This window comes from Anomaloglossus baeobatrachus, chromosome 1 (assembly GCF_048569485.1).
Source record: "Anomaloglossus baeobatrachus isolate aAnoBae1 chromosome 1, aAnoBae1.hap1, whole genome shotgun sequence".
Classification (NCBI taxonomy): Eukaryota; Metazoa; Chordata; class Amphibia; order Anura; family Aromobatidae; genus Anomaloglossus; species Anomaloglossus baeobatrachus.
In genome coordinates, this window is record NC_134353.1 from 379006672 (window position 1) to 379029887 (window position 23216).

The window sequence follows — 23216 nt, forward strand, 5'->3', positions numbered from 1 at the left end:
GGTCTCCAAACTCGACACGGCGTCCACTAATGATTCCAGCCAATTCTGCAGTCAAATAGCGCTTCTTCCCTCCGAGCCCTGCCGTGCACCCAAACAAATGATTTCCCCCACATATTAGGTATCGGTGTACTCAGGAGTCATTGCACAATCAATTTTACGGTGCATTTTTCCTGATACCCTTGTGAAAAAAAGCTATCTGGTAACAATTTTGTGGTAAAAATGTATATTTTTATTTTCATAACTCAACGTTATAAACTTCTGGGAAGCCACAGGGGGGGTTCAAGGTGCTCACCAAACATCTAGATAAATTAATTGAGGGGTCTAAAATGGGGTCACTTGTGGGTGAGCTCTACTGTTTAGGCACCTCAGGGGGTCTCCAAATGCGACCTGATGTCCGCTAATGATTTCAGCTAATTTTGCTTTCAAAAAATCAAATGGCACTCCTTCCCTTCCGAGCCCTGCCATGCGCCAAGACAGTAGCTTTACATGACTGATGAGGTATCAGCGTACTCAGGCGAAATTGTACAACAAATTGTATTGTGCATTGTTTTCTGATACCCTTGTGACAATGCAAAATTTGAGGTTAAAATAACATTTTTGTGGGAAAAAGTAAAATTTTCATTTTTTCCTTCCACATTGCTTTGGTTCCTGTGAAGCACCTAAAGGGTTAATAAACGTCTTTGATGTGGTTTTGAGCAGTGTCAGGGGTGCAGTTTTTAGAATGGTGTCACTTTTGGATATTTTCAGCCTCTGAAAGTCACTTCAAATGGGATGTGGTCCCTAAAAAAATAGTTTTTGTTGGAAAAATGAGAAATTGTTAATGAACTTTGAAACCTTCAAACTTTCCAACAGAAAAATTATGTTCTAAAAATTGCGCTGATGTAAAGTAGACAAGTGGGAAATGTCCTTTATAAACTCTCTGGTTTAAGGGTATAAAAATTTCTGATATTTTCACAAATAAACACAAAAAATGTCATCTTAATCTTACCCCTATCCTGAAATACAATGTCATGAAAAATCTCAGAATCACCTGAATCTGTTGAAGCGTTCCAGAGTTATTACCTGTCAAAGTGACACTGGTCAGAAATGACAAAATTGGCCTGGTCACAAAGGCAAAAACAGGCTCTGGCACAAAAAGGTCAAGCTCGCATTGGTTATATAACTGTATCTTGAATATATTTTGGTAAGCAGCTACAATGACAAAACTTGTCACTGGTTAGCCAAAAATATTCAAGATAAACTGTACAAGCACACAGAAACAAATTCAAACATATACAGTGCCTACAAGTAGTATTCAACCCCCTGCAGATTTAGCAGGTTTGATAAGATGCAAATAAGTTAGAGCCTGCAAACTTCAAACAAGAGCAGGATTTATTAACAGATGCATAAATCTTACAAACCAACAAGTTATGTTGCTCAGTTAAATTTTAATACATTTTAAACATAAAAGTGTGGGTCAATTATTATTCAACCCCTAGGTTTAATATTTTGTGGAATAACCCTTGTTTGCAATTACAGCTAATAATCGTCTTTTATAAGACCTGATCAGGCCGGCACAGGTCTCTGGAGTTATCTTGGCCCACTCCTCCATGCAGATCTTCTCCAAGTTATCTAGGTTCTTTGGGTGTCTCATGTGGACTTTAATCTTGAGCTCCTTCCACAAGTTTTCAATTGGGTTAAGGTCAGGAGACTGACTAGGCCACTGCAACACCTTGATTTTTTCCCTCTTGAACCAGGCCTTGGTTTTCTTGGCTGTGTGCTTTGGGTCGTTGTCTTGTTGGAAGATGAAATGACGACCCATCTTAAGATCCTTGATGGAGGAGCGGAGGTTCTTGGCCAAAATCTCCAGGTAGGCCGTGCTATCCATCTTCCCATGGATGCGGACCATATGGCCAGGCCCCTTGGCTGAGAAACAGCCCCACAGCATGATGCTGCCACCACCATGCTTGACTGTAGGGATGGTATTCTTGGGGTCGTATGCAGTGCCATCCAGTCTCCAAACGTCACGTGTGTGGTTGGCACCAAAGATATCGATCTTGGTCTCATCAGACCAGAGAACCTTGAACCAGTCTGTCTCAGAGTCCTCCAAGTGATCATGAGCAAACTGTAGACGAGCCTTGACATGACGCTTTGAAAGTAAAGGTACCTTACGGGCTCGTCTGGAATGGAGACCATTGCGGTGGAGTACGTTACTTATGGTATTGACTGAAACCAATGTCCCCACTGCCATGAGATCTTCCCGGAGCTCCTTCCTTGTTGTCCTTGGGTTAGCCTTGACTCTTCGGACAAGCCTGGCCTCGGCACGGGTGGAAACTTTCAAAGGCTGTCCAGGCCGTGGAAGGCTAACAGTAGTTCCATAAGCCTTCCACTTCTGGATGATGCTCCCAACAGTGGAGACAGGTAGGCCCAACTCCTTGGAAAGGGTTTTGTACCCCTTGCCAGCCTTGTGACCCTCCACGATCTTGTCTCTGATGGCCTTGGAATGCTCCTTTGTCTTTCCCATGTTGACCAAGTATGAGTGCTGTTTACAAGTTTGGGGAGGGTCTTAATTAGTCAGAAAAAGCTGGAAAAAGAGATAATTAATCCAAACATGTGAAGCTCATTGTTCTTTGTGCCTGAAATACTTCTTAATACTTTAGGGGAACCAAACAGAATTCTTGTGGTTTGAGGGGTTGAATAATAAATGACCCTCTGAATAAACTTTTCACAATTTAAAAAAAAAAATAAAAAAAGAAATAACATTCTTTTTTGCTGCAGTGCATTTCACACTTCCAGGCTGATCTACAGTCCAAATGTCACAATGCCAAGTTAATTCCGAGTGTGTAAACCTGCTAAATCTGCAGGGGGTTGAAAACTACTTGTAGGCACTGTATAGTGGTACTAATATATGAACGTAAGTGCAGGGTTTTATGGAAAATAACACCATTCGGAATACAACATAAAACCAAAGAAAAAAAATGCTGAACAAAAGTCTAACAAATGCTTATAAACTTTATTCAATAAAATTATAAATACAGTGCCTTGCAAAAGTATTCGGCACCCTTTAATTGTTCAACTTTTCCTACATTTCAGGCTTCAAACATAAAAAAATGTTAATTTTAGGGTGAAGAATCACCAACAAGTGGGACACACTTGTGAAGTTGAACAAAATGTATTGCTTATTTTAAACTTTTATAAAAAATATTAAACTGAAAATTGGGGCGTGCAATATTATTTGGCCCCTTTAAGTTAATACTTTGTAGCATCTTTTGCTGCGATTACAGCTACAAGTCGCTTGGGGTATGTCTCTATCAGTTTTGCACATCAAGAGACTGAAATACTTTCCCATTCTTCCTTTGCAAATAGGTGGAGCTGAGTGAGGTTGGATGGAGAGCGTTTGTGAACAGCAGTTTTCAGCTCTTTCCACAGATTCTCGATTGGATTCAGATATGGACTTTGACTTGGCTATTCCAACACCTGGATACATTTTTTTATGAACCATTCCATTGTAGAGTTTGCTTTATGTTTGGGATCATTGTTTTGTTGGAAGACAAATCTCCGTCCCAGTCTCAGGTCTTTTGCAGACTCCAACAGGTTTTCTACAAGAATGGTCCTGTATTTGGCTCCATCCATCTTCCCATCATTTTCCCTGTCCCTGCTGAAGAAAAGCAGGCCCAAACTATGATGCTGCCACCATCATGTTTGACAGTGGGGATGGTGTGTTCAGAGTGATGAGCTGTGTTGCTTTTACGCAAACATATCGTTTGGCATTGTACCCAAAAAGTTCGATTTTGGTTTCATCTGACCAGAGCATCTTCTTCCACATGTTTGGTCTGTCTCCCAGGTGGCTTGTGGCAAACTTTTAATGACACTTTTTATGGATATCTTCGAGAAATGGCTTTCTTCTTGCCACTCTTCCATAAAGGCCAGACTGATTGTTGTCCTATGGACAAACTCTCCCAACTCAGCTGTAGATCTCTGTAGTTCATCCAGAGTGATCATGGGTGTCTTGGCTGCATCTCTGATCAGTCTTCTCCTTGTTTGAGATTAAATTTTTGCGGGACGGCCGGGTCTTTGTAAATTTGCAGTGGTATGATACTCCTTCCATTTCCATTTCAATATGATCGCTTGCACTGTGCTCCTTGGGATGTTTAAAGTTGTGGAAATCTTTTTGCAACCAAATTCGACTTTAAACTTCTTCACAACAGTATCATGGACATGCCTGTTGTGTTCCTTGGTCTTCATGATGCTATCTGCGCTTTTAATAGAACACTGAGACTGTCACAGACCAAGTGCATTTATACGGAGACTTAATTACACACAGGTGGCTTATATTTCTCATCATCAGTCATTTAGGACAACATTTGATCATTCAGAGATCCTCAATTAGCTTCTGGAGTAAGCTTGCAGCACTGAAAGTAAAGGGGCCAAATAATATTGCACGCCTGAATTATCAGTTTATTATTTTTTATAAAAGTTTAAAATAAGAAATACATGTCATTCAACTTCACAATTGTGTCCCACTTGTTGTTGATTCTTCACCATAAAATTTAATTTTTTTATCTTTATGTTTGAAGCCTGAAATGTGGGAAAAGGTTGAAAAATTCAATGGGTCCGAATACTTTCGCAAGGCACTGTAGTTGTCTGGAAACAACAGAGTGTCACAAAAATTTTACAAATCCAGGAAAAGACACTGAAAAGATATATCAAGATATATAAGATTAATCAGGTCCTATGTGTATATGTAACAAGATAAATAGTGCTCTGTCAATATAATACTATTTGCATTGATTGATCATATCTCACACATTGTAGACATTAAAAAATTAAAAAAATTAATTAGGCTATGCAACATTGCAAATAAATGGAAAGTTTCAGGTGCTAGGAGGTACAAACTGTGGAAGACTCAAGGTATAGAACAGAGCAATGTATATAAAACATATGGGGGTGTTGTCATATGCCTCTGTATTCAGTATTCAGGGCTAATTATCCAATACACATATATGAAGTAGATACATAGTGTATAAAGATATGTCATAAACATTTACCTCTATGTACAGCACAAAGGAATGCATGTATGTCTAATACTAGGGTTTAATGGGCATAGTGACATATATGCATCAACTATATATTGTATAAAAATAGATCATAAGCGTTTACCCTCTGGAAAAGGCGGCACCGAAACGCGCGTTGGGTGGGCCTCGCATGTACAATGCTGGTGGTGGTTCATATGGTTTATATACATCAGCTTTAGACCTTCCACAGTTTCTACGTCATAGCACCTGACACTATACGTTTATTTGCAATTTTGAATGGCCTAATTCATTTTTTTAATTTTTAAGGTCTACTATATGTGACATATGATCAATCAATGCAAATAGTCTTATATTGACAGAGCACTATTTATCTTGTTACATATCCACATAGGACCTGATTAATCTTATATATATTTTCAGTGTCTTTTCCTAGATCTGTACAATTTTTATGACTCCCCGTTGTTTCCAGACAACTAGTTGTCATTTTGTTAAATAAAGTTTATAAGTGTTAGACCTTTGTTCAGCAATTTTCTTCCTTTGGTTCTATGTTGTATTCCAAAAGGTCTTATTTTCCATAAAACCCTGCACTCAGGTGGATATTTTAGTACCACTACATTTTTCTTCCTTTGGTTCAAAACTAGTCACTGCTCAAATATTTTGCAACTTAAGTCTAATCTAAGATATGTATTTGTTCTAAGGTTACTTATTTATTACGGTCTGATTTGGAGTCCATCATTTATTTAGGGTTTGTATTTATTTGAGGTCCGTATTTATTTATTTTGGCCTGGTTCTTGATTTGTATTTGTAGTCTGTAATTGTAAGAGGGTGGACCTATGGTCGTATACCTCCATGAAGACATCAGTGGTTTTCATATAAATGTGTGATGTGGTAGAGTCTGCTTAAGAGAATAAGACATGTTTGCAATCCTCCTGGAAGAGCTGGTCTAAGTTAGAGTGGAAAATGGAAGATATATGACTTGCTATACACTGTGCTTGAGGTTCCTTGCATATGTCTTGGCTTGGACTTTTTAATGTGTATACAAGAGGCAGCAGTACCGCATTACGTGCATCAGAGAACAAGATGGAGGACTCCGACCTAGAGGTACCGCCACTGTAGCATGTTGGGGTGAAGAAGGTGAAGCCTTCAAATATGACTACCACATATTATTATACGGTATGTTCTGAGTTCTGTATTTTCTCCACCATTTGGTCTTTGGGCTATATTTGATTTGGAGTTTGGTCTACATCTTTATTTAGGGGTTAATCTGGGTTTATTCAGGGATCTCTATTATGGGCTGTATTTATACTGAAGTTTATTGTGGGGTCTTTAAAATTTCAGGATGTGATTAAGAATGTATAGATTGCCTCTGACTGTGTTCCAGTCAGAGGCAATGTAAGTGACGGGCATATGTTTAAACAGTTTTGGGCAGTGCTTAGCACACCTTTTATCAGAATCTCAGAACCAGGACGTTATCACCCAAAACTTGCTCTGTGTATAACAATATACCTGCACTCTCAGATCCAATTTTATAGTATTGATGGGTACACTAGACAGATTTGGAGCCTTAGTGGATATACAGATGTGATAAGTAGAGATGAGCGAACCAGCCGCGGTTCGGCTTAAGTACGGTTCGTCGAACGGAGGTCTCGTTCGAGTTCAGTTCGGTGAACGTTCGTCGAACCGCATAGGAAACAATGGCAGGCAATCACAAACACATAAAAACACCTAGAAAACACCCTCAAAAGGTGTCCAAAAGGTGACAAACAACTCACAACACAACACAAACACATGGGAAAGTGACAAGGACATATACTCATGCGAAAACAAAAGAGCTGGACAAGGAAAAAGAGGAGGAGACACAGATATAGGCATGGCACGCCCTTCTAAAATCATATAAAACACCACAAGGTGACTCCAAGCGGAGTTCTCCCTTTTTTCCAAAAATTGGGCCACACACACACACACCCACCCCTTCAGTGGCAGCACTTGTGCCCCAGTTGTACACTTCACAGCTAGATTTGCATCAAGCACATTAAAAAATGCGCCATACTTAACTGTCCCCAGGATGACACCGGGGTAGGTAGCAAAGTCTTTCCTGATCCCAGAGCTGTGCATCTTGGATCATTTTTAAAAACAATGTAAGCAAGGGTTACTCCAAGCGGAGTCTCCTTTTTTTCCAAAAATTGGGCCCCACACACACCCACCCCATCAGTGGCAGCACTTGTGCCCCAGTTGTACACTTCACAGGTAGATTTGCATCAAGCACATTCAAAAATACGCCATACTTAACCGTCCCCAGGATGACACCGGGGTAGGTAGCAAAGTCTTTCCTGATGCCAGCGCTGTGCATCTTGAATCATTTTTAAAAACAATGTAAGCAAGGGTTACTCCAAGCGGAGTCTCCCTTTTTTCCAAAAATTGGGCCCCACACACACCCACCCCTTCAGTGGCAGCACTTGTGCCCCAGTTGTACACTTCACAGGTAGATTTGCATCAAGCACATTCAAAAATACGCCATACTTAACCGTCCCCAGGATGACACCGGAGTAGGTAGCTAAGTCTTTCCTGATCCCAGCTCTGTTCATCTTGGCTCCTTTTAAAAAACACAGCAAGGGTTACTCCAAGAAGAGTCTCCCTTTTTTCCAAAAATTGGGCCACACAGACACCCCATCAGTGGCAGCACTTGTGCCCTAGTTGTACACTTCACAGGTAGATTTGCATCAAGCACATTCAAAAATACGCCATACTTAACCGTTCCCAGGATGACCCTGGGGTAGGTAGATAAAGTCTTTGCTGAACCATGACTTGTTCATCTTGGCTCCTTTTAAAAAACACAGCAAGCAAGGGTTACTCCAAGCGGAGTCTCCTTTTTTTCCAAAAATTGGGCCACACAGACACCCCATCAGTGGCAGCACTTGTGCCCTAGTTGCAAACAGGATGTTTTAATTTGCATCAAGCACATTCCAAATCCACAAGCATTTACTCTCCCCAGGATGACACAGGGGTAGTAAATTCCTTGTGGATCCATGACTTGTTCATTTTGATGAACGTTAGTCTGTCCACATTGTCATTGGACAGATGCGTGCGCTTATCTGTCAGCATACACCCAGCAGCACTGAAGACACGTTCAGAGACAACGCTGGCAGCTGGACACGACAAAATCTCCAAGGCGTAAGTTGAGAGCTCTGGCCATTTTTCAAGATTTGAAGCCCAAAATGAGCAAGGCTCCATTTGCAAAGTCATGGCATCGATGTTCATTTGGAGATACTCCTTTATCATCCTCTCCAGCCGTTGACTATGTGTCAGACATGTTGTCTCTGGTGGCCTTGCAAAGGACGGTCTAAAAAAATTATGAAAAGATTCAATAAAATTGCTGTTACCAGCACCAGATACGGTGCTACTGGTACGGGTAGACTGTTGAAGATGACAAGACCGTCCCATGTTTGTCAAGTTACAACTGGGAGATTCTCTCCCTGCACCTGCACGGTTGTTTGGTGGAAAAGCCGAGCTAAGATCGAGTAACAGCTTCTGCTGATACTCCTGCATACGTGCGTCCCTTTCTATGGCTGGAATTATGTCACAAAATTTGGACTTGTACCGGGGATCTAATAGTGTGGCAAGCCAGTAGTCATCATCACTTCTAATTTTGACAATACGAGGGTCATGTTGGAGGTAGTGCAGCAAGAAGGCACTCATGTGTCTTGCGCAGCCATGCGGACCAAGTCCACGCTGTGTTTGTGGCATAGAGGTGCTAACCGTTCTTTCTTCCTCTGACATCTCCCCCCAACCTCTTTCAACTGAAATTTGACCAAGATCTCCCTCATTCGCTGAGTCTTCCATGTCCATGGACAGTTCGTCCTCCATTTCTTCATGTTCTCCTGCACCTTCCTCAACATTTCGCCTGCTACCATGCGCCCTTGTTGATCCCTGTCCCCCATGGTCCCATGCCTGCCGCGTTGGTGATGATGAACATCTGGACCTTGGTGATGTTGTTGTGTCTTGCGCATATGAATCCTCCTGTAGTTCCTCCCCTTCCTGTTGTCCCACCCCCTGACTCCGAATAGTGTTTAGCGTGTGCTCCAGCATGTAAATGACTGGAATTGTCATGCTGATAATGGCATTGTCAGCACTAAACATATTCGTCGCCATGTCGAAACTGTGCAGAAGGGTGCATAGGTCCTTGATCTGAGACCACTCCATCAGGGTGATCTTCCCCACCTCTGCATCTCGTTGGCCCAGGCTATACGTCATGACGTATTGCACCAGGGCTCGGCGGTGCTGCCACAGTCGCTGTAACATGTGGAGAGTCGAATTCCAGCGTGTCGGCACATCGCATTTCAGGCGATGAACCGGCAGGCCAAAAGACTTCTGGAGCGATGCAAGTCGCTCAGCTGCGGCGGTTGAACGGTGGAAGTGAGCAGACAGTTTTCGTGCCCTGGTCAGAAGGCCATCTAGGCCAGGATAGTGTGTTAAAAATTGCTGGACAACAAGGTTCAACACGTGAGCCATACAAGGCACGTGTGTCACCTTGCCCAGGCGAAGGGCCGCACCCAGGTTTGCAGCATTGTCGCACACGGCCTTACCAGGCTGCAGGTTGAGTGGAGACAACCATTTATTAAACTCAGTCTCCAGAGCTGCCCACAACTCAGCCGCTGTGTGACTCCTATTTCCAAGACATGTCAAGCTAAAGACCGCCTGATGCCGTTGCGCTCTGCTGCCAGCATAGTAATGAGGGGTGCGTGATTCCTTCTGCACAGTGAGAACGCTGGTGGCCTGACCAGGCAGGCTTGGGGCGGAGCTGGAGGACCCAGATGAGGTGGAGGAGGCAGAAGCAGTGGCGGAACTTGGACAGACAGAGGATTGACACACAAGTCGTGGGGACGGCAAGACTTGTGCAGCAGACCCTTCACCATCTATCACCATAGTTACCCAGTGCCCAGTCAGCGACATGTAACGTTCCTGTCCATGCTTACTGGTCCAAGTATCGGTGGTGAAATGCACCCGTTGACACACAGAGTTTCTCAAGGAAGCGGTGATGTTGTGTGCGACATGCTGGTGTAGCGCGGGCACACCTTTCTTAGAGAAGTAGTGGCGACTGGGCATCTGGTACTGGGGCACAGCGACAGACATAAGGTCTCTAAAATCCTGTGTGTCCACCAGGCGGAAAGGCAGCATTTCGGTAGCCAGGAGCTTACAGAGGGATAAAGTCAACCTCTTAGCTTTGTCATGGGTCGCAGGAAATGGCCTTTTATTTGTCCACACCTGAGGGACAGAGATCTGGCTGCTGTGTGTAGACGGTGTTGAGTAGGGTGTCCCTGGAAAAATGCAGGTTTGTGAGGAAAGTGCAGGCGGAGACATGATGTTGCCTTCATCCAACGTTGGTGCTATCGATGTCTGAGAGAGCTGTACACACGTACTTGTTTCCCCTTCCAAACCAACTGACGACCCACCAAGCAAACTGCCTGTTGCGGTTACAGTGGTGGAAGTTGTGCGTGGAAAACCAGGTGTGACAGCTGTCCCCACAGTCCTAGAAGATGAAGAGCGCGCGGATGCACTGGAAGGGGCAGGCGGTGGATGGTTCGCTCCGCTAGGCCGCATTGCAGCACAGTGAGCTTCCCACTGGGACATATGATATTTATTCATGTGACGATTCATGGAAGAAGTTGTCAAACTGCTGAGGTTTTGCCCTCTACTAACAGAATCACGACAAATTTTACAGATCACATAATTTGGCCGATCTTTTGCTATGTCAAAAAAGGACCAGGCTAGGCAAGGCTTAGAGGGCATGCGACCTGCTGAGCCCCCCCGACTAGTGCTCAGAGGCAGAGTGGTGGCTGAGGATGCAGTTATAGACGTGCTACCAGTACTCCGACTCTGTCCAGGAAGGCGCAAGGTAACTTCGTCCTCTGTTGACCTCCTCGAGTGCCTGACTGTGGGTTGACAGTAGGTGGGATCTAGAACTTCCTCATCAATTGTTGTGTTTGCACTCCCCTCACCCTCATACCGAGCCTCTTCTTGCCCTGACCGAATATTTAAGTTATCATCCCAATCTGGTATCTGCGTCTCATCGTCATCAGTATGTTCCTCATTGTCTATAACAACAGGTGTTACAGTTTGTGAAAAAGGGTCAACATTATGCTCAGAAACTTGGTCCTCACGGCCTGAATCAGAGTCACAAAGGTTCTGGGCATCACTGCAGACCATTTCCTGGTCTGTACTCACTGTAGCTTGGGAGCAGACTTCTGATTCCCAGGCTATAGTGTGACTGAACAGCTCTGCAGATTCAGCCATCTCAGTTCCACCACCATACTGTGCAGGGCGGATGGAGACTTCAGAGCTGGGAGAATGCAAGTGTGATTGGGCTGACAACTCAGAGGACTGGTGTTTTTGGATGCGGTAGTTGAGGTGGCGGAGAGGGCACTTGTTGGACCACTTGAGATCCATTCAAGCATTTTCCTTTTTTGGCCATCATCTACCTTTGTTCCAGTTGTTCGTGTCCGTAAAAAAGGGAGCACATCGGATTGTCCACGGTAAGTAGTAGACATCTTACTTTTGCTGGAAGATGGTCTATCTTCAGCAGATGTTAATGGAGCTTTGCCACCTTCCCCACGGACAAACCCTTTTTTTCCTTTTCCAACATGCCTCTTCCCCTTTCCACCAGCATCTGTCATTTTGCCACTCATTTTGATTGCGACAAGATTGTGCACTTAAAATGTGGTAGTAAAAATTGAGAGGTGGTGTAGATTTCAGCGGTGGTCTAGCTTTATTAACAGCAGAATAAACAACAATAATTATCCCTGACAATGCAACTACGGCCCTTAAACTGGCAGCATAGTTTGCTAGTATAATGGCTTAGTAACAATGAGTTTGAGTGTGCAATGCAGGCAGACGTGCTGCAAATATCTTTGCACTAGTGGGACAATACAGAAGTCCAACAGCCACTTTTAGGATGCTACTAAGTTTCCTCAGTGTTTGCTAGTATAATGGCTTAGTAACAATGAGTTTGAGTGTGCAATGCAGGCAGACGTGCTGCAAATATCTTTGCACTAGTGGGACAATACAGAAGTCCAACAGCCACTTTTAGGATGCCACTAAGTTTCCTCAGTGTTTGCTAGTATAATGGCTTAGTAACAATGAGTTTGAGTGTGCAATGCAGGCAGACGTGCTGCAAATATCTTTGCACTAGTGGAACAATACAGAAGTCCAACAGCCACTTTTAGGATGCCACTAAGTTTCCTCAGTGTTTGCTAGTATAATGGCTTAGTAACAATGAGTTTGAGTGTGCAATGCAAGCAGACGTGCTGCAAATATCTTTGCACTAGTGGGACAATACAGAAGTCCAACAGCCACGTTTAGGATGCCACTAAGTTTCCTCAGTGTTTGCTAGTATAATGGCTTAGTAACAATGAGTTTGAGTGTGCAATGCAGGCAGACGTGCTGCAAATATCTTTGCACTAGTGGGACAATACAGAAGTCCAACAGCCACGTTTAGGATGCCACTAAGTTTCCTCAGTGTTTGCTAGTATAATGGCTTAGTAACAATGAGTTTGAGTGTGCAATGCAGGCAGACGTGCTGCAAATATCTTTGCACTAGTGGGACAATACAGAAGTCCAACAGCCACGTTTAGGATGCCACTATGTTTCCTCAGTGTTTGCTAGTATAATGGCTTAGTAACAATGAGTTTGAGTGTGCAAAGGGCAGGAGGGTACAGTGGCAGGGTTGTGGGTCTGGGTAGAGGAAAGGAAGCCTCCCTTTCTATCCCTCCTAATGGGGAAATGCAGTGAGGAAATCCCTGACCTTATCTACACAGACGCTGTCATCTTGTGTAGCTGTTAAAATCTGTTTTCACGGCCCTGACTGTCACCTATGGCTCTGACCCTGCCGGTATTAGCCCTTACAAGGGCTGAAAGAAACTTCTATCCCTATTCTGTATATCGCTGTGTATAGAGCGTACACAGCAGTATCGGAGACAGGAGCTGCGCCAGCGGTGACTGACACCAAGACGCAGAAGGCAGATAATGGCGTGCTGGAGGAAAATGTCCGTTTTTATAATGCAGGAACATGTGACATGGACATCCTATCACACATGCCGTTGCTTCTCTGGCTAAAAGTCCACTTAGCTGTGTGTGTGTCTGGGATTGGCTGACATGCTGGCCCGCCCCACTACACGCGCGCGCTTAGGGAAGGAAGACAAGGAAAAAAAAAAAAAATGGCGATCATAATAGTGTGAGTCACAGAGTGACTTACACTATTACAGCGGAAAGCCAGCTAGTAATTAGCTTGTCTTTTTGCTGCTAGAACCGTTCTCGAACGTATCTAGAACTATCTAGCTTTAGCAAAAAGCTCGAGTTCTAGTTCGATCTAGAACAGCCCCCAAAATCACTCGAGCCGCGAACTGGAGAACCTCAAACCGCGCTCAACTCTAGTGATAAGATATAGAACACAGCACATTTAGAATTTCCGGTCATACAGATGTGTTTGTCTTGGCCCTAGTACTTAATGGCATTGTGGATTTTTTGGCTTTTATGTATATTAAAGATTTTCCCTCATGTTCCATTTATAAAAATGGCCATTATCAATAAGAAATCAATTTGCTCAACTTTTATAATCCATTTGAAAGCTGCTACAACTGTCATGACCCCGCTTCTCTTCGTCTATCGGGAAGTGGATACTTAGGTCAATGCCAAAATTCTACATTATGCATGGGACTTTGGCCACTTGTCTGCACATGGGTAAAAGTCTACCAAGTCCAGACCTTCTGAAATGAAAGCACAAGAACAGATAGAGTAATGTTAGAACAGACACATATAATTTATTGGTACTTTTTCATAAACTTGGGCTCCCATGAAAATATGTTTCAGTGCATTTGGAAAAGTAAGCAATTTTTAGCCAAAAAAGGCTTTTTATGGTTTTGCTAGTTTTATTTTTCATGCATTTTAGTCTGTTGGTTTCAGTTATGCAGGGAATACATGATCTATATGATCCCTGCAATTCCTCTAAGTAGATCACTGGTAATAGCCTGTTAGATCACTGTTAATTGTATTTTTAACTATGAAATATTCATTATTCATCATCTTCTCTGCAGGAGCCCCATCACTCTTTGCATAGGGAATTTCCATAATGGCCTCAATGGCACCACAGGATTTCAGAAATATACTTGAAGGCTTATGTGTATTAGTGCAGAAGTTAAGCTTAGCACCCAAGTCGCCATAATCACCTTGGAGTCACATTTCACATTTCAGATCACATTATCTGTCTGCTTGGTATGAGGATACCTAAATTGTTTTTCTGATTTACATATTTTTACATGGTTTTTAGGAAAATTATGCATTCACATATTTTTTCATTTCCTACATAATTTGAGTGTCCAATGCTCAGCATAAATGTTTACACCCCCTTTGAAAAGTAAGATTTTAATCAATAGCAAACTGCATACGAATAGTTTCTAAAATTATGACAAGACTGAATTTCCTAGAACATTTTTTAACCCATAACATAAATGTAAGGTTAACACATTTTTCATTACAAAATATTTTGGTTTTTTTTCAAGTTAGTTGCAAAAATGAAAATGCTTAAAATCAAAAAGTACTACATCTAGTGTTTGGTATGATCTCCATGGTGGACAGCACCAAGTCTTCTAGGCATGGAAGTTGGTAACATATTGCATTAGCTATTGTTTTCCAATCTTCAAGAACGATCTCTTTTAGGGCCTGGATTCTAGATGGGGAGTGTTGCTCAACTTTTCTCTTCGGAATACACCATAGGTGTTTGATTGGGTTCAGTTCAGGAGATATATTTAGCCACTGAATTATTTGTGAATTCATAATACTATCAATGAACAGTAGCTGTGGCAATTATTCGGCCTGGGATAACTATGGAGACTATCGGCACATCACAATTGCAGTCATGTTGTACTGATCGGAGCAGATAGGGAGTTCCCTCAGTCTGGTAAGTTGATCAATGCCATGTTTAACCCCCGTGATGCCTATTGACAGCTGCATCAGAGGGGCTAAACTTCTGCGATTAGTGCTAAAGTGACACCCCACAAAGCAGAAGATAGGAGCTTAAATCCATACCTTGTATACTCGTCACCGGGCCAGTGGTTTGTAGAAGTCGTGGTCTAACCCGGTTCCGTGGCCCCGTGGTGCATAGTAAAAGGGGCAAGCAAGGATTGTTCCTGGAGAAGCTGTCACCGATTACGGTGGTGACTGAGGTCCCGGCCTCCTCCGCTGCGGACCCTTCCTCAGACCTTTCCTCCTCCAAGAGTGGAACGGATGATGTCGACTACGCCACCTGTGGTGTGCGGCCAGGGGTAAGGCCGCCGCTGCATGTTACCTTGCCAGGGAAGATATCACTCCCCACAGGCGGAGCAGTTCCCGGGAGGGAGAACGGGGAACTGGGAATTACCAGATCACAAGACGATGACAAACAGAGTCAGAGTCACTGGGCTGCGGGTTTCAGATTTATTTACTCACAAGTCTTGATGTCGCACCCAGGATGCTGGTCTTTACTGTGATGACTCCGGTCATTCCCAGGCAGGGCAGAGGTCAAAGTCTGGTAGGGCAGCCTGTGGGCTTTCTCCTTCTGTGCTCTCATGTGGTGATCCCTTCCTGTTCTCTGGAGCTCTTGGGACCCTCTACTCTGCCACCCGATGCTGCGGTGGTTCCAAGGGGCAACAAAATCCTCCCCTCAGTAACCCTCTTCTCCTCCATGCTGCATGACTACCAGTCCCAGGCTCTCAACTCCTTCCTTGCCAGCCACTTCTCCCATTCCAAGTCTCTTCCGGCTAATGGACCTGGAGCCTCCTAACTGGCAGCTCTCTCAGCTTAGGGGTCCTCAGCCATCCACTCGCCCGGTCCCAGGTAAGGAAAAGGTGTATGAACCGGTCTGGAACTGGTAGTTACTCTGCTCTGCCTCCCTGAGAGAGAGCTCCCAGGGAGCTTGTCACTGCGTGTCCACTCTCACTAGTTTCCTAAGGTGTTCTGAAGTAAAGTGAAACTAAACTGTCCCTTTTGTAAGTCCCTCCTGCTCGTGCCCCCACCTAAGGAATATTCCCTCTGTCTGTGTGTGTGAGGCTGTGTGAAGCAGGAAACGAAACCTACCAGGCTTTTAACCTCCTCTTGCCCAGGGTGGATGGACATTATAAAATACATAAAAATACATACAATACAATACCCTGTAGCACCCAGTCTCAGGGGCGCTACACTAGCACCGATTGTGGGTGCTTCAGCAGAGTGTCAGCTGACATCCACTGCATGTGAGCTGGCACGATTGTAACACCATACATGTATGGCGGTTTGTGGAAACTCACCTCCCACAGCACCATACATGTATGGCGGATGTCGTGAATGGGTTAAATTTAATACAATAGTGACATTATATAGAAATAGATGTCCCTCAAAAAGTGATGAAAAGACTACAAGAAAATTGGTCTGGGAGACTTTTTAGAGTCCTTCAATGACATTAAAGGAGCTGTACTAATTTCTGGCAAGTATTGGCCAGGTGCTGCATGTGACAAGAATCTCTCGTATTCTTCATAACTAATATGTGGTGTTAAGAAAGCAAAAAATATAGGCTCAGCTAAAAGTATGTTTGCTAAAACCTACATCAAATCTGCCAAAAGTGAAAACTTGTTACGGTCTGGTGAAAACAAGGTATCACGATTATATCATGAGGTGGAGAGATTTGTGACGGTTCTACTATTTCAGCTATCTCCCTACTCTGGAGACTAATATTAAATGTACTTTACTTTCTGTTGGCGCAGCAAGGGTTAATGTCAGTTTTCCCTTGCTGCAAGTTGCTTAATTGGAGCTCAGCTGCAGCCTTTTGAGGCCACTCCCCTCCTTCTTAAAAGCGCCATCAGCCACCTCTTCCTTTCAGTACATAGAATCTCATTCTACTAAGTCCTGCCGTGGAGAGAGGAAGTCGTTTTGCAGCTGCTGGTACAATTGTTGCTGTATGCTTGTTTTTGTTGCGGAGCTATCCTTTGTCATGTATTTTCTTCCCTGCTTTGGCTTTTCCCCTTTACCAGTTGTTGTCTTATACCTCTGTGTTTGGGTGCAGTGCAACTGAGTTTTGATTTCCCCCCTGTTTGTCTAATTTCTGTGGGGCTACTAGATCATGGCTGGTTAGGAGCAGGGCCAGGGTGGCAACACAGATGTCTTCATCATCAGAGGTAATTCTGGGATTTGAGTCAGTCCAGGGGCCCTTATCCCCCGTTACCTCCATTCCATCCCGTGACACAAGGTTGAACTTTTTGGCCATAGTTTAAAAAACTATGTTTGGCACAAACCCAACACTGCATATCACCAAAAGAACACCATACACACAGTGAAACATGATAGAGGCAGTTTTATGCTTTAATGAAGTTTTTTGGCCCCTCAAACTGAAGTCAAGGTGAAGGGAATTATTAACAGTTCTAAAAATCAGTCAAGTTTTCAAGAAAACTTCAAGTCTCTGCTAAAAAGCTAAATATAAGGATGAATTTCACCTCTCAGCACAATAACAATCATACGGATTTTTCCAAGTCAACATAAGAATGGCTTCAACAGATTTCAATAGAAGAAAATTAAAGTTTTGTTATGACCCAGCCATAGCCCAGACCTGAATACAATTGAAAATCTGTAAGTTGACCTGAAGAGGGCTGTAGACAGGAGATGCACTCGCAATCTGATAGCTTTGGAAAGCCACTAGATGTGCTTGTGGTGCTAGTACTATACGGTTAGTATAGACAGAAGAGTAGTCAGACAAGGTCAGGTAACCGGAGGACATATCAGGACACAGGGAGTAAACAAAAGCGCAGTTAAGTCACAGGCCGAGGGTCAGAATTCCAGGGCAGTACATACTATATAGATTCAGGGAGCAGACAGAGATGTGGTCAGGAAGCAGTCCAAGGTCCAAAACCGACAGGGAGCGGGCAGAGAGGAGTCAAATAACGGTCCGGGGTCAAGGAACTGAGATCAGTAAGAGGGGAGAAGAAAGCATAGACAAAAAAGAAACACTCACCCCACCAATATACAAAAATAAAAAATGTATATTTTATTGTTATATCAAGTTTAAAAACATATAAAAACACACACAAACCATGTCTGCAATAATCATATAAATATACCCATGCAATCGGTATATAACATCATGAAGCAAAACCACAAAAATAGTACATAAGGAAAACATGTACGATCATACGATCATATAAATGTATCCATATAATGGCATATAATCATGTGCAGCTATATCACACAAAATGTGGAACAAAAAAGTGATTACAAACCAACCATAGATAACAATTGATAGAAACTCAGTAAAAGCTCACCATATAATACTCAATAATTCATTAAATAATTGCTCCCAACCATAAGCAATCTCAAGGAGCAAAGCCCCTAAGGGTGGGCAAAGCTATGCTAAGAATCACTCATCTAAATGCAAAACAACGTTAGATCAGATAAATCATGCTAGCATGGTACGTAATAGAGAGAGACATGGAGGAAAGTCACCCAACCCCCAATGCGTGTCACTCAATTGAGCTTCATCAGGGTAATAAGTGTAATGCCTGCCTGGATCCACAGACTCAGAAGGGCTGTAATGGACAGGCTAGAGGGAAGACACTCGTCAAGCAGGACCCCCAGAACCCTGAAACCCTTTAACCCCTATACAGGGATTTAGAATTACACAGGGCCCTGGAGATCACTACCTGTGGAAGGCTGCAGTCTGAGAGAGTAGTCGTCAGGCAGGGTCAAACCAGGATTTGCGGAACAGGGACTGAATCGGCAGGCAAAGACATAATCAGAAACAAGCAGAGGTCAAAACCGGATCGGGCAGCGAGGTACAAAAACAGCAGGCAGGAGGGTAGTCAGGAAACAAGTGGTAATCAGCACGCGAAATCACAGGACGAAACAGGAGCCAGAATTCTCAGAACTATCTTTGGCAGAAGTCAGCAGACAGGAGGGGAATTAAAAAGGGTGTGGTGTCTTCCCATAGGCTGTAGCTGAATGATGGTACCTCTGCTGGGAGACACCCACCACCTACAGTCAGCCAGTGGCACTGCAGATCCCCAGGAAACCCAGACCAGTGGATGAACGGAGCCTGCACCCACCGGCGCCGCTGGCATCGACTCCTCTCCTATCACCAGCACCATCCACAGCAGGAACACGGTGTCGCCTGGCGATCGGAGCAGAAGTCGATGGAGCGGACTCCGGTAGTGACGTAACAATAATATATACATATTCCCTGATGAAGCTCAATTGAGCACAACTGCAAAACCAGGACGTATGACTGGTGAGGTTCTGGGAGAGCATGCTCAGTAAAGAAGATGAGCAATTACCAGGAAGGTGGAACATCTGAGTAATCAGCACCTCCCAGAACCAGCATGGATTCTTGTGCTGTCAAACAACCTGCCAGCGTGTACTCTGGGAAACACAGCAGAGCATCTCCAAATATGCAAAATGTTCTGCACAAAAGAAACATGTCACAGCTGGCTCTGTAGTTCAGGAAAGTGCAGCAGAACATCACCAGTGTGCACAATGCTCTCACAAATTCAAAAGGCTACTTCAACAAAGTATTAATTGAAAAATGTGCATATTTTTTCAATCACATTATTTTAGTTATTTATTTTTCTTTTTCTATCCAAAAATATTTTAGTTTATTTTTCAATTTAATTTTACAGATTATAGGTAGCATTAATGTGAAAAAGTTCTCTAATCATTCTTCTTAGTATGATTTTTTTTACAAGTCAAAAACCTGACATTTTAACAGGGGTATGTAGAGTTTTTATATCCTTTGTACATTATTGAACATGTTTAAAAATACATGTCATGGGGTTTTCTACTTTTAAAGAACTGCTTCTCAAACAATTGCATATTTGTAAAGCAAACACAAGTAGTACTCACCCTATCTGGGTCCAGTGCGGGCTGCTGCGATCACTGTGCACCAATTACACCACAGCTACAGCACACATTACTGCAGCTGATCAATGAACTCAGCTGGTTGTGCTATTTACATTAACAAAGCCAAAAACGTTGTCTCTTCAGCCAATTCACAGAGACAGAGCAAGTTTTGGACCGTAGAAAGTTGAACCCCATGAGTGTTTGTTGTTTTACAATTATGTAACCATTGGGCCAAGAGACTTCTTATAAATCGTTAAAGCCCATAAAAACCTGATTTCAGCAATAGATCATTTTCTAATGGCACATTCTCTTTAAAAGAAATGTAAAATCATTGTTTAAATTGTGTTTTCATGTTAACTTGTTCTTCCAATTTTTGACCGTTTTTTCTTCATTTCCCATTATATATATATATATATATATATATATATATATATATATATATATATATATACACATATACATATACATACAGTTGAAACCAGAAGTTTTTTTTCTCACTATCTGTCATGAAATCAGAATAAACCTTTCCTGTTTTAGGTCAATTTGGATCCAAAATTATTTGTACAGTCCCTTGAATTTTTCAACCTTTCCCCAAATTTCAATGTTATGGTGAAGAATCAACAAGTGGGACACAATTGTGAAGTTGAACGACATTTATTGCTTATTTTAAACTTTTATAAAAAATAATTAACTGAAAATTGGGGCGTGCAATATTATTAGTTGCCTTTAAGTTAATAATTTTTAGCGCCACCTTTTGCTGCAAGTACAGCTGCAAGTCGCTTGGGGTATGTCTCTATCAGTTTTGCACATCGAGAGACTGAAATTCTTCCCATTCTTCCTTTGCAAACAGCTGGAGCTGAGTGAGGTTGGATGGAGAGCGTTTGTGAACAGCAGTTTTCAGCTCTTTCCACAGATTCTCGATTGTATTCAGGTTTGGACTTTGACTTGGCCATTCTAACACTTGGATACGTTTATTTGTCAACCATTCCATTGTAGATTTTGCATTATGTTTGGGATCATTGTCTTGTTGGAAGACAAATCTCCATCCCTGTCTCAGGTCTTTTGCAGACTTCAACAGGTTTTCTTCAAGAATGGTCCTGTATTTGGCTTCATCCATCTTCCCATCAATTTTAACCATCTTCCCTGTCCCTGGTGAAGAAAAGCAGGCCCAAACCATGATGCTGCCACCACCATGTTTGACAGTGGGGATGGTGTGTTCATGTTGATGAGCTATGTTGCTTTTACGCCAAACATATCGTTTAGCATTGTACCCAAATAGTTCAATTTTGGTTTCATCTGACCATAGCACCTTCTTCCACATGTTTGGTGTGTCTCCCAGGTGGCTTGTGGCAAGCTTTAAATTACACTTTTTATGGATATCTTTGAGAAATGGCTTTCTCCTTGCTACTCTTCCATAAAAGGCCAGATTTGTGCAGTGTACGACTGATTGTTGTCCTATGGACAGACTCTCCTACCTCAGCTATAGATCTCTGCAGTTCATCCAGAGTGATCATGGGCCACTAAGCTGCATCTCTGATCAGTCTTCTCCTTGTTTGAGATGAAAGTTTGAATGGACGGACAGGTCTTTGTAGATTTACAGTGGTATGATACTCCTTCCATTTCAATATGATCGCTTTCACAGTGCTCTTTGTGATGTTTAAAGTTTTGGAAATCCTTTTGTAACCAAATTCAGCTTTAAACTTCTCCACAACAGTATCACGGTCCTGCCTGTTGTGTTCCTTGGTTTTCATGATGCTATCTGCGCTTTAAACAGAACACTGAGACTATCACAGAGCAGGTGCATTTATATGGAGACTTGATTACACACAGGAAGCTTAAATTTATCATAATCAGTCATTTAGGACAACATTCGATCATTCAGAGATCATCAATGAACGTCTGGAGTGAGTTTGCTGCACTGAAAGTCAAGGGGACGAATAATATTGCATGCCCCACTTTTCAGTTATTTATTTTTTTAAAAAGTTTAAAATAATCCAAAAATTTTGTTTAACTTCACAATCATGTCCCACTTGTTGATTCTTCACCATAACATTAAACTTTTTATCTTTATGTTTGAAGCCTGAAATGTGGGAAAAGGTTTAAAAATTCAAGGGAGCTGAATACTTTCGCAAGGCACTTAGTATAGAGAGAGGGGAGCCAGCACTGCCTATGAATGCCATGCAACAAATAAAAAGTGTAAAATTCAGAAATTCATTCATACTGTACTATAATGCAAAATTAGATTTTTAGCAAACAATTGATCAATAATTTGAGCGACTCCTGCCACGTCACGGCAAATCTCATTAGGGGGGTCCTACTCTATGTAATATAATTTTCCATTGTGTCATACGGCCTCCTAAATATTTTAATAAGCAGAACCATATAAAAGCAACACATATACCTGTGACATCTCAGATCAGCTCCCATGTTGCAAAGACAGACAACTGTGAATAAAGGCAGTCCAGGTGCCAGTATATGCAGCAAGGCCACACACACCAGCACAATGTCAGAACTGGCCCTCACAGTGTCTGACCAGCAGCCATGGATAAAGGCGTAGCAGGCCCAAGTAAATGGTGCTTAATTAATGATGCCTGTGGAACAGGGTAATGTGAACAGGCTCCAACATTAGTTTTGATAGTAGCAGAAGGAATTTGCAAACCACACTGGGCGTGAACGGCATAGTGGGTGTCAGCCATCGGACCAGTAAATCAGTATAGAGAGGGGGGAGCCAGCACTGCCTATAAATGGAATGCAACAAATTATAGTTATTGCATTATAGTACAGTAGGAATGAATTTGTGAATATTACACTTTTTATTTGTGCCATGACATTCATAGGCAGTGCTGGCTCCCCCCTCTCTATAATGATACTGGTCCGGTTGCTGACCCCCACTATGCCGTGCACGCCCAGTGTGGTTTGCAAATTCCTTCTGCTACTATCAAAACTAATGTTGGAGCCTGTTTACATTACCCTGTTCCACAGGCATCATTAATTAAGCACCATTTACTTGGGCCTGCTCCGCCTTTATCCATGGCTGCTGGTCAGACACTGTGAGGGCCAGTTCTGTCATTGTGCTGGTGTGTGTGGCCTTGCTGCATATGCTGGCACCAGGACTGTCTTTATTCGCAGTTGTCTGTCTTTGCAACATGGGCGCGGATCTGAGATGTCACAGGTATATGTGTTGCTTTATATGGTTCTGCTTATTAAAATATTTAGGAGGCCATATGGCACAATGGTAAATTATATTATATAGAGTAGGACCCCCCTATTGAGATTTGCCGTGACGTGGCAGGGGTGGCTCAAATTATTGATCAATTG

At 42.8% G+C, this 23216-nt stretch overlaps 1 protein-coding gene across 2 annotated transcripts in view; it reads left to right on the forward strand.

The window, feature by feature from the left end:
* Positions 1-23216, forward strand: part of SEMA6B (semaphorin 6B) — a 323709-nt gene that overhangs the window by 222864 nt on the left and 77629 nt on the right. The window lies entirely within an intron of this gene.